General features: G+C 35.9%; 1 long non-coding RNA gene across 1 annotated transcript in view; it reads right to left on the bottom strand.

Moving 5' to 3' along the window:
• The window catches only part of LOC128250554 (uncharacterized), a 31,017-nt gene that overhangs the window by 1,031 nt on the left and 19,505 nt on the right, over positions 1–10,481 (bottom strand). The gene's annotated exons all lie outside the window — the stretch shown is intronic.

Below are 10,481 nucleotides of genomic sequence, written 5' to 3'. Positions count from 1 at the left end.
GGTAAATTACAAAAACTTTTCTCATTTTATTAAATCCCTGCAGTGGATCATCCATGGGTGCATCATGATTCCATTAAATGTGTTCATGTGGAGAAAAATATTGAAAAACATCAATACATGTGAGAATGACAAAGAAATGAGGAAGGTCCCAAGTGGCTGTGGGATGTGCTAAAAACAACAGCTAAATCACCCTTAAATCACACACCTTTTCAACTGAAAATTATTTTGAAATTATGAACAGAAGCAAATGGCAAATTTGGTGTGACAGGGGATGGGGAGGTACTAGTCACTCTTTGTTATTTCTTTATTGCCCACAAGGGGCTAAACATAGAGTGGACAAACAAGGACAGACAAAGGGATTAAGTCGATTACATCAACCCCCAGTGCGTAACTGGTACTTAATTTATCGACCCCGAAAGGATGAAAGGCAAAGTCAACCTCGGCAGAATATGAACTCAGAACGTAGCGGCAGACGAAATACGGCTACGCATTTCGCCCGGCGTGCTAACGTTTCTGCCAGCTCGCTAGTCACTCTTTGTGTCTGACATTTGATCTCTGCCTCTTGAGGTCTGTTATTTTCTATCTGGTTCATTCGCTTGATGATGAAGGTAGTATCATCATCAATACGATCTTCGAGTAGTAATAAAGCTTGCTGATTCAGAGAAACAAATCATTTGAATTGTGGTAGAAATGTCAGAAGGGTACAGCATCTTAACATAGTTGTTTAGTCGACCGATGATCAGAGGCATCCAACCACGAATCTCCTGTCTTTTTCCCTTTGAGTAGGGAACTCCAGACCCCCATTATCTGATGAATCATTTTATTAAAGCAACAGGGTGTGATTTTATGGAGATTTTGCTGTTATTTCTAGCCAATTGAACAAATGGGAATTTGCTAATGCCATGTATAGCTTGGTAAGTGGAGTTGTTTGCCATTTAAAACATGCGGAGGAGCCAACACCATCACAAACATGCAAGCAGGGCTTTACTATGCGTCAAACTTACGAGGGGGTGCTGAAAAGTTCCTGGCTTTAAGGGTCTCACAAAAGGCCTGGTTGGAGGCTCAGCCTTCTGAGTTCTTTTACAAACATAATAGATCAGGATTCAAGTGAATCAGACACTTAAATGGTAAGGCACCAGGTTGGGTTGTAAAATAATATGTGTACACAACTTGTTGGCACTCTGTCACTTACGACATTGAGGGTTCCAGTTGATCCAATCAACGGAACAGCCTGCTCATGAAATTAACGTGCAAGTGGCTGAGCACTCCACAGACACGTGTACCCTTAATGTAGTTCTTGGGGGAGATTCAGCGTGACACAGTGTGACAAGGCTGACCCTTTGAATTACAGGCACAACAGAAACAGGAAGTAAGAGTGAGAGAAAGTTGTGGTGAAAGAGTACAGCAGGGTTCGCCACTATCCCCTGCCAGAGCCTCGTGGAGCTTTAGGTGTTTTCACTCAATAAACACTCACAACGCCCGGTCTGGGAATCAAAACCGCAATCCCATGACCGCGAGTCCGCTGCCCTAACCACTGGGCCATTGCGCCTCCAACAACAAAAACAGAGGAATTCATATGCAGGTAATAAAGTACAGGCAGAAAGATATTCAGGTTGTGTATACAATTAACTGTACCTGACTGAGTATATCATGAATCTTGAGGCTAATCAGGAAACACACATTGCACTAAATGTACAGTCCATAATATACTTCGGGTCTATGCAAGGAGCAGGTTCTAAGTGAAGTGAATAATAAATAAATATATAACAACAGATAGATAATGTGTCAATCCACTACAGCTGTTTCCAACGAATTTTTAATTGATTAATGGAAACATTACATCATTAGAAAAAATAGTTTTCATCAGGTGAATACATGAATTCATGGTACAAGTAGGGGTTCACCAAGGATCGATGCTCAGCCCCATCTTTTTCACCATAGTCCTCCAGGCAATAGCAGAGGAATTCAAGACAAACTACCCTGGGAGCTCCTCTATGCTGATGACCTTGCTCTTATAGCTGAATCACTACCTGATGATATTGCTCTTATGGCTAAATCACTACCTAGAGAAGAAGTTCCAGGTATGGAGACAAGCTCTAGAATCAAAGGGCCTTAGAGTTAACCTAGCAAAAACCAAAGTCATAGGTAGTAGGAAGGCAAATAAATCACAAATCCACTCAGGTAAACGGCCCTGCTCAATCTGTAGAAAAGCTGTAGGTAGAAACACCCAGTGTAAGCTTTGGACACACAAAAAGTGCAGCAACATCAGAGGAAGGTTAACAAGGAAACTAACTTTTGTACGTGAAAGATGCACAGGCATAATAAATGCTGAACATGTGGTAGAAATCTGCAGGTTAGATGTACTAGATAGCTTCCGGTATCTAGGTGACCAGGTGAGTAGTGGAGGTGGTTGTTCCGAGAGTGTAGCTCTGTGAATAAGATTAGGCTGAGCTAAGTTCAGAGAGCTCTTACCCCTGCTGACAATAAAGGGCCTCTCTCTCAAGGTGAAAGGCAGATTGTTTGATGCCTGTGTGCAAACAGCTATGCCGCATGGTAGTGAGACATGGGCTGTGACAGTCAAGGATATGTGTAGGCTTGAGAGAAATGAAGCCAGTATGCTTCGCTGGATGTGCAATGTCAGTGTGCATGTTTGACAGAGTGTAAGCATCTTGAGAGAAAAGTTAGGCATAAGAGGATTTTTTTTTTTTTTTCATGGTGCTTCGTCAGAGGGTTAAGGGTAAAGCCTTCGACCCTTTTGAGGGTTCTGAGACTGATAGGAAGTAAAAGAAGTTCTTGATATCCTTAGAGTTGAGACTTGGTCTGAATGATGGCAACAGAGTAGTGGATGCTTAAAGTACTCAAGAGCTGAGTGGAGATCTTAGACTGAGTGGAGATCTTAGACTGAGTGGAGATCTTAGACTGAGTGGAGATCTTAGACTGAGTGGAGATCTTAGACTGAGTGGTAGATTAAATCTCTTGCCATTGTAACCTTGCAATAAGCACTATTTATGACAAGAAGTATTAGTGGCAGGATACAAACCTTTCACCATTTTTCTGGTTTTCTGGTACTATATCAGTCCAGATAGTTATGCCCTAAGCTTCACATACACTTAAAGCTTAGATGAAGAAAACTGAAAGGAATTTTATAAATGAGGTTAGCTGGTACAAAAGTCACTTGTTAATTTTCCTTTAGTTTTTGTTTTTCCTTAAAAAAAAGGACAATAATTTTGGTCTATTTAGGTCTTTATAGACTGGGAATTCGTTTACCTCTGTCAATAACAGTGACATTTTTATAGAGTGAAAATACTAACCCTAACCTTTACTTAACATCCCCTCCTTCTTCAACTCCCTTCATACATGCTCGGATGATGTTTCTCATCAAATCCTCTTAACCTTGTTAAAGGACAAGAACTGGTATCAGTGTTGGATCAACGAACTGGTAGAAAGGTGGTTTTAGACTGTGCAACATGATGGCCTCTACATTGAATGCTAGGCTGCTTTTGTTGTGACTGATAGATAAAGCAAATAAGTTACTGAAATATTACAGAACTTTTGACTCAACACAATACAATGGGCTTCTTTCATTTTCTGTCTACCAAATCTACTCACAAGGCTTTGGTCAACCCAGGACTATAAAAGAAGACATTTGCTGAAGATGCTCAAGGTGTCATGCAATGGGACTGATCCCCTAAAATCACTTGATTGGGAAGCAAACTTCTTAACCACACAGCCAAACCTGTGAGCAATGTCTGTACTTTGTGTAAAAATAATATTCCTGTTTTGACCTTGTTTTCCAAGTTGTCAATCCACAAAGCAGCAAACGGGAATAAAATATAAGTGAAAAGTCAAAATCAGATTTGAAATCCCCTTCCATGAATAATGGGCCTTGCAAAGGTTGCCATACTCTGGATATAATATATTCAAAATATTTGAATAACAAATTGTCTTTTCTGAATGCTAGTGACATTTGATGGAATGTACACAGTATGTTTAAACAACAATAAGCTTTATGAACCAATGAAGGAGTCTCAAGAAATAGCACTCAAATCACTTTCAGATTGCATACTAAAACATCTTAAAAATCAAAGGATACACTGGATAAAGTAGTTCTGGATATCCCTATAAAGACAGGATGATCATGGTTGGAATGCCTTTGATCATAGGCATTCCATAGGTTTAGTCAAGGAAGACCTGTGCTGTACAATGTCAACAGCAAGAACTATGTTTTACTAACCAACAAGGAGGCCATATTCTCCATGTTGTAAGCAACTTTTCTTCGACTGACAACTAAATATGAAAATTTATCAGCACAATCTCCGGATCTGTTCAGTTTCGCTCACAAATTTTTTTATTATTTTTTTTTAACTAAACAATTTGAAACTTTGTATACTGGTGTAATTTCTCATGCTGAACACGGTTTACTTTCAACATTTTGGACAAAATTTCATATTTTAGAAGTCATTTTGTGTTAAAGTTGTTGTATTTGGGTAATTTCAACCAATCAATTCAGTTGAAGAAAGCTACTGCTGTTTGCGATAGTAATCGAAGAGCAACAACTTCCAGGTCATCTCTACTAAATGTCACCACAATGTTCTATTATATTTTTGTTTACTGTCTGTGCTGCATATTACATGCATTTTTTTGTTTTTGGTTCTTGTGTCAGAGCAACCAGTAAACATCAAAGAATCAAGACCAAAAAGGAAGAAACATTATTTACATATATTTATTTGTTTGCCTGACATGTAGTTAGAGATACAGCAGTAATTGTAGTTGCAGTGACAAGTTCACTTGCTGGTTGGTAGTTGATAGTGAAGAAGTGGCTGTCTGCCAGTAGAGAAGGAAAGAGTAAGGAATGCTCAGTGCTGACTAGAAAGGAAGAAAGGACAAAGGTGGCATTTATCATCAATCTCTTTCATGTGAATACATTTCTGTATAGCTTCCTTTTACAACAGCTGAGATATTTTGATACAATCTCAATTTTGGGGGTTACTTACCATTTTATTGTCACTTACAGCAACACAACTGGTTTTGTATCTAATAATTTTTCACATAGTTTTCACCATAGAGTTCATCTCATACAGCTCTTTCACAGGGCTGGCCCTAGGGTTGCTGGCACCCTGGGCAAGCTGAACTTTGGCCTGTTCAAGCTGACAGTCATGGAAATTTCCTTGTCTTTGTCACACCCTCCTTAGCAACCCCTAGCACATGGTGCCCCAGGCAACTGCTGAAGTTGCTAGTATCTTGAACCAGCCCTGCTCTTTCATTCATATACAACTTTTGTTTGTATACTTTCCTTTTACAGTAGCTGAAATATTGTGATTCAAATAAAATTTTGGGGGTTACTTAAAAAATTTTTGAGATTTAGTCCCACACAACACTTTTTCAAACAAATTTTCACAGGTTTTCAACATAAGATTCCTTTCATAGAAATATTTCATTTGAACATATTTTGTGTAGTGTACTTTTAAGTAGCTGAGATATTTTATTCCAACTCAATTTTGGTGGGTTTGTACTGTGTTTTTGTTACTTAGAGCTGCACTACTTTTTTTGAATTTCGTATTCCTGTTATAGAGCTCTTTCATTTATATACTTTTGTATAGTTTTATTTTGCAAAATCTAAGATATTTTGCAAAAAAATTCGATTTTGTGGGCTACCATTTTAAAGTCATTAAAAGTCACACGTCCATTTTTTTTAGATATTTTTTTCCCGTTGTTTTCAACATAAGATTATTGTAAAAGGAAACTAAACGAAAGTTCAGTGTAAATGAAAGTGCACTATGAGAGAAATGTTATGGTAAAAACTGCATGGAAAATTGTTTGATTAGAAAAAAGTTGTATGGCTTTAAATGACAAAACAATATAAGAAGCTCCGAATTTGAGGTTGAATCAAATTGTCTCAGTTATTGTCAAAGGAAACTATACCAAAGTTGTACATAAATGAAAGAACTCAGTATGAAGAATCTTATAGTGAAAACCACGTGAAAAAATATTAGATACAAAAAAAGTTGCTTGGCTTTAAGGGATAAAAAAATTGTAAGAAACCAACAAATAGAGGGCTGAGTGGAAATATCATTGCTATTGTAAAAGGAAACTATACAAAGTTGTATATAAATGAAAGATTTCTATAAGAGGAATCTTATGGTTTAATCCATAAGATGAATCTTATGGTGAAAACCATGTGAAAAATTGTTTGAAACAGAAATGTTGTGTGGCTTTAAGTGACAAAAAAAAAATGTATGAAAGCCCCAAGATTTATGAATACTAGAATATTTCAGCTATTGTAAAAGGAAACTTGCCTCATGACTGTGAGCACACAGGCAAAACACCAGAGTAATAAGAGAATGACTCAACTAAAATAAAAATGTTATGCTCGCATACACACACACACTCACACACACAGAATGTGAAAACAAGAAAATATATAGATATAAAATTACTTTATTAACATATAGTTAATAAAAATGCGAACAATTTGTTTCAATTTTACTCATTACAAATTTATAGATAAAATTAAATTTGCATTTAGAATATTGTATGAGTAAAACTTCATCAGGGCCAAATGATTACATGTTTTTAGTCTGTTTTTAAAATCTCAGCTTAACAACATTTGGCTCTGATGAGATTTTACTCATTATATTTTAAATGCAAATTTTATCTTATTTATAAATTTGTAATGAGTAAAATTGAAACAAATTGTAGGCATTTTTATTTTTATTAACTATATGTTAATAAAGTAACTTTATCTCTATATATTCTCCATTTTCTTCTTTTTAGATTCTAAATTTTTAATATACCTATTTATAATCAATGAGATTTTCTCATAGATATATAAGGCATAATAACCAGTGTAACTAGGTTGTTTTCAACCTTATATGAGTACATATCCTCACATTGGAATGTGTGTATGTATATATATATAAGATTTTTTTCTATTTCTGTCTACCAAATCCACTTACAAGACTTTTTAGGTGCCATGCAGAAGGACTGAACCCAAAACCTCATGAGTGGGAAGTGAACTACACAGTCATGCTTGTGCTTATACTCTGAGTATTTCGAGTCATCATACTTACCACATTAGCATTTACTTAACTAAATATCTTCACAGATATGTTGTGAAATATATGTAATTACTGTAAAAACCCGTGTAATTTATGCACTTTTTCCACAAAAATAAAAACTAAACTTTAGTGGGATTGTAAATTACATGAGTAGATCGTTTCCAGAATATTTTTAGAAACTTTTTTTGTTGAAAAAAGACATACAAAATGTAAACATTCGTATAGGAAGTTGACTCATTTAATGTCAGAATAGGTTTTTACAGAAAAAACATAATGGCTTAAATATAATGAAGTTGACTTATTTATGTTGGATGGTATAATATTTACTTTTCTGTATAAATTTACTAAAACCATTAAATGGTTAACTACTTTTTAAAGTCTGATGTTTATGCTGGTAATCATGGTCCGGGCCATATTTTACTCGGTTGAGTAAAGTGTCATCCAAGCTGATGTTTACTGGTAATTAAACTTAATTTGCAACATCTGTGCATATTTATCAGCTTTGTTTTTGTTGATAATTCTTATCAACAACTTTTCTTGTGATTGTTGTTTGAGAAGACATACAGCAGTATGCTAAAGATCAGACATAATCTCTTGTGGGCAAGAAATGTAAAATAAAGTTCATTATAAACAAGATTATCCACCATCTTTCCAACAACAACCTTGGGCACCTTTTTGAATTCCATACGACAAACACTTGTGGACATGCTAACAAAATCAAAACACAACACAACACCCATGACTTTTGGAAACATTTTTTCATGCTCAGAATTGCTGAAGCATGGAATAAACTACCCACATCGGTTGTTAACTGTCGAGACACTACATCCTTCAAAACTTCCATGCTTCCTGAAATCCGCTAACAGTACACCTGATGGGTTTTTTTTTTTTAGTTGTAGTACACCTGAGCACTGTATACAACAATTTCCTTCATTATATCATATATATATGCTCACAATTTGTAAAATAATACTTTGATTATTTCTGGTTATGTGGAGACACACAAACACACAGTCTCATGCATGTACGTGCGTGTACACACACACTGGCACACAGAGTCTCATACAGTTACGTACACATACAAACACACATGATCTCATACAGTTACACATACACACACAAATGCACTTAAACGCACAATCTCATACAGTTACACACATGCAAACACACACACACAATCAACATCATATTTTTCATTTATTTTTATTATTGGAACATTAACGGCGAGGGAGGAGGAGGAGGAGGGTATACCGAGTGGCTAAAGCAAGCTGACATTGTCAATCTCATAAGGGAGGAGAAGGGGGGGGATACCAAGCAAGTAAAATGGACTGACACATGTCAGTCCCACTGACACATGTCAGTCCCACAAAACTGATTTTATTTATATAGGCAACACAAACACTTTGTAATTTAATAGCTTTAATGTGATACCTGTTAAACAGAAATTATTTTTATTTGATGAAAATTTAATAAAATCTAATCATAAGTAAGTGAAATTATGCTAAATACAACTAAATTTAAAGCCTTTTTTTCCCCTGGCCATATCAACTATTCTGAAAACTTTTGGGTGTGAATTTTACATGAGTAGAAGCTTCTTTTAACAATTTTTATCCTGAAAAATCACCTGCATAAATTACACAGGTGTGCAAATTACATGGGTTTTTATGGTATCAGTGAAATACAATTCCATATTAGTGGCTGGCAGAGTCAAAATGAATGCGGCATTAATCCCAAGAGATTAACTATAATTTTTGTAAATATTTAGTGTTTAAACAATAAGTAATTCTAATTAAAGAGATGTGGAATGGAACAGATCATATCTAATTGTCTGACTATGTTGTTTTTCAATTGTCTTGGGGGTTTTCCAAGTGGTCTCTTTTCATCTCTTGAATACTACTTGACAACTGCACCGGTCCATCTGTTGGTTATGAATCTTGTGACATGTCCAGCTCCCAGGGAACTTGTACTTTTGGTATCCTTCAATCACGTTGCTCATTTCACTCTTTTTCATGAATGACCTTATTTGGGATATATTCCCACACTGATATTCTTGGCATCTTTGTCATCTGGTTCTTCTGTTTTCCACACACACACACACACAAATATATATGTAAGTTGAAATTAAAGTTCAGCCTTTAAATTTAAAATTTAAACTGTGTTTTGGGTATGTCCCTTGTAGTATGCTGATAAAGCACATTCATTGCTTATGGCTACCTGGCATCATCCATGAAGCGAAACATCACTTATGTAACAACAAGAAACTGAGTTGCATCACCTGAAGAGATGCTTCTGCATTGTGGGGCGCACTGTAATTCATTGATTAGTTTTGAAACAATCGCTGCGATAAATAAAGTTTCCACTATACTCTATCTTCTGTATCTATTGCTTCTACTATATATGCATATATGTATATATACTCAACATCATGTTATGTATGTTAATTTAGAAAACTGAAGCATGTCTTCCGATAAAATGGTTGTCTGTTTTCCTTCTATCACCAGTAACCACTCCAGCCAGAGTCGCAGTATATATGTATATATGTGTAATGTATGTATGTATGTATGTATGTATGTATGTATGTATGTGTTTGTGTGTGTGTGTGTGTGTGTGTGTGTGTGTGTGTGTGTGTGTGTGTTATTTAAAACAGTTTGATTTGGCTCCATGTGACTTAAGGTTTCACAAACCTCTAACAGACGCCCATCTCTTTCAGGCTTTAGATTACCAGTTGGACTGATACAAGAAGTACGGTAGTGGTTGTCTCTCCATTGCAAACTGTTAGCCTGACATTTGTTTGTGGATGGAGCTTAACAGGGTTGTAATTCTTTTGAATATCAAAATCATCAGAATGCAAGAGAAATTATTAACGCCAGGGTTTATATGTGTGTATGTGAAGGAATGTGGTTTGGGTGATGGATAGAATTTTATTACTCAATACAGGTTGATATAATATGTAATTAACCTAATACTTAAGTGTATGCAAGAAGTTTTAGTTGTATGCAAGAGTGCAACAGGAAAGATATGGTGTTGGTAACTTTTAGATAGAGAGAAAAAGAAAAAGAAAAGGACTGCAATTTGAGATTGGCTGACCTAGCCCATTGCAATGACCTTTTTACAGGTCAGCCTATTTCAAACAGTAGTCTTTTACTGTTTCTCTTTTTTTTTCCTTATTTAAAGGTCAGTTATATATATATATATATATATATATGTATACATACATACATGAGAGAGTGCTGAAAAGTTCCTGGCTTTAAAGGTATTGCCAAAAGCCTGGCTGGAGATTCAACTTTCCAAGTTAGAAAAACTGAAGGACTGCTGCGATAAGTGTTTGAATCTGAGAGGGGAATATGTTGAATAACATCATCACTGACCCTCCTGCATTTTCTTTTACCCAAAGTCAGGAACTTATCAGCACCTTCCCATATA

This window comes from Octopus bimaculoides, chromosome 22 (genome assembly GCF_001194135.2).
Source record: "Octopus bimaculoides isolate UCB-OBI-ISO-001 chromosome 22, ASM119413v2, whole genome shotgun sequence".
Taxonomy (NCBI): domain Eukaryota; kingdom Metazoa; phylum Mollusca; class Cephalopoda; order Octopoda; family Octopodidae; genus Octopus; species Octopus bimaculoides.
The sequence above is the reverse complement of the archived record's forward strand: the minus strand, read 5'-3'. Positions and strand labels throughout refer to the sequence as shown.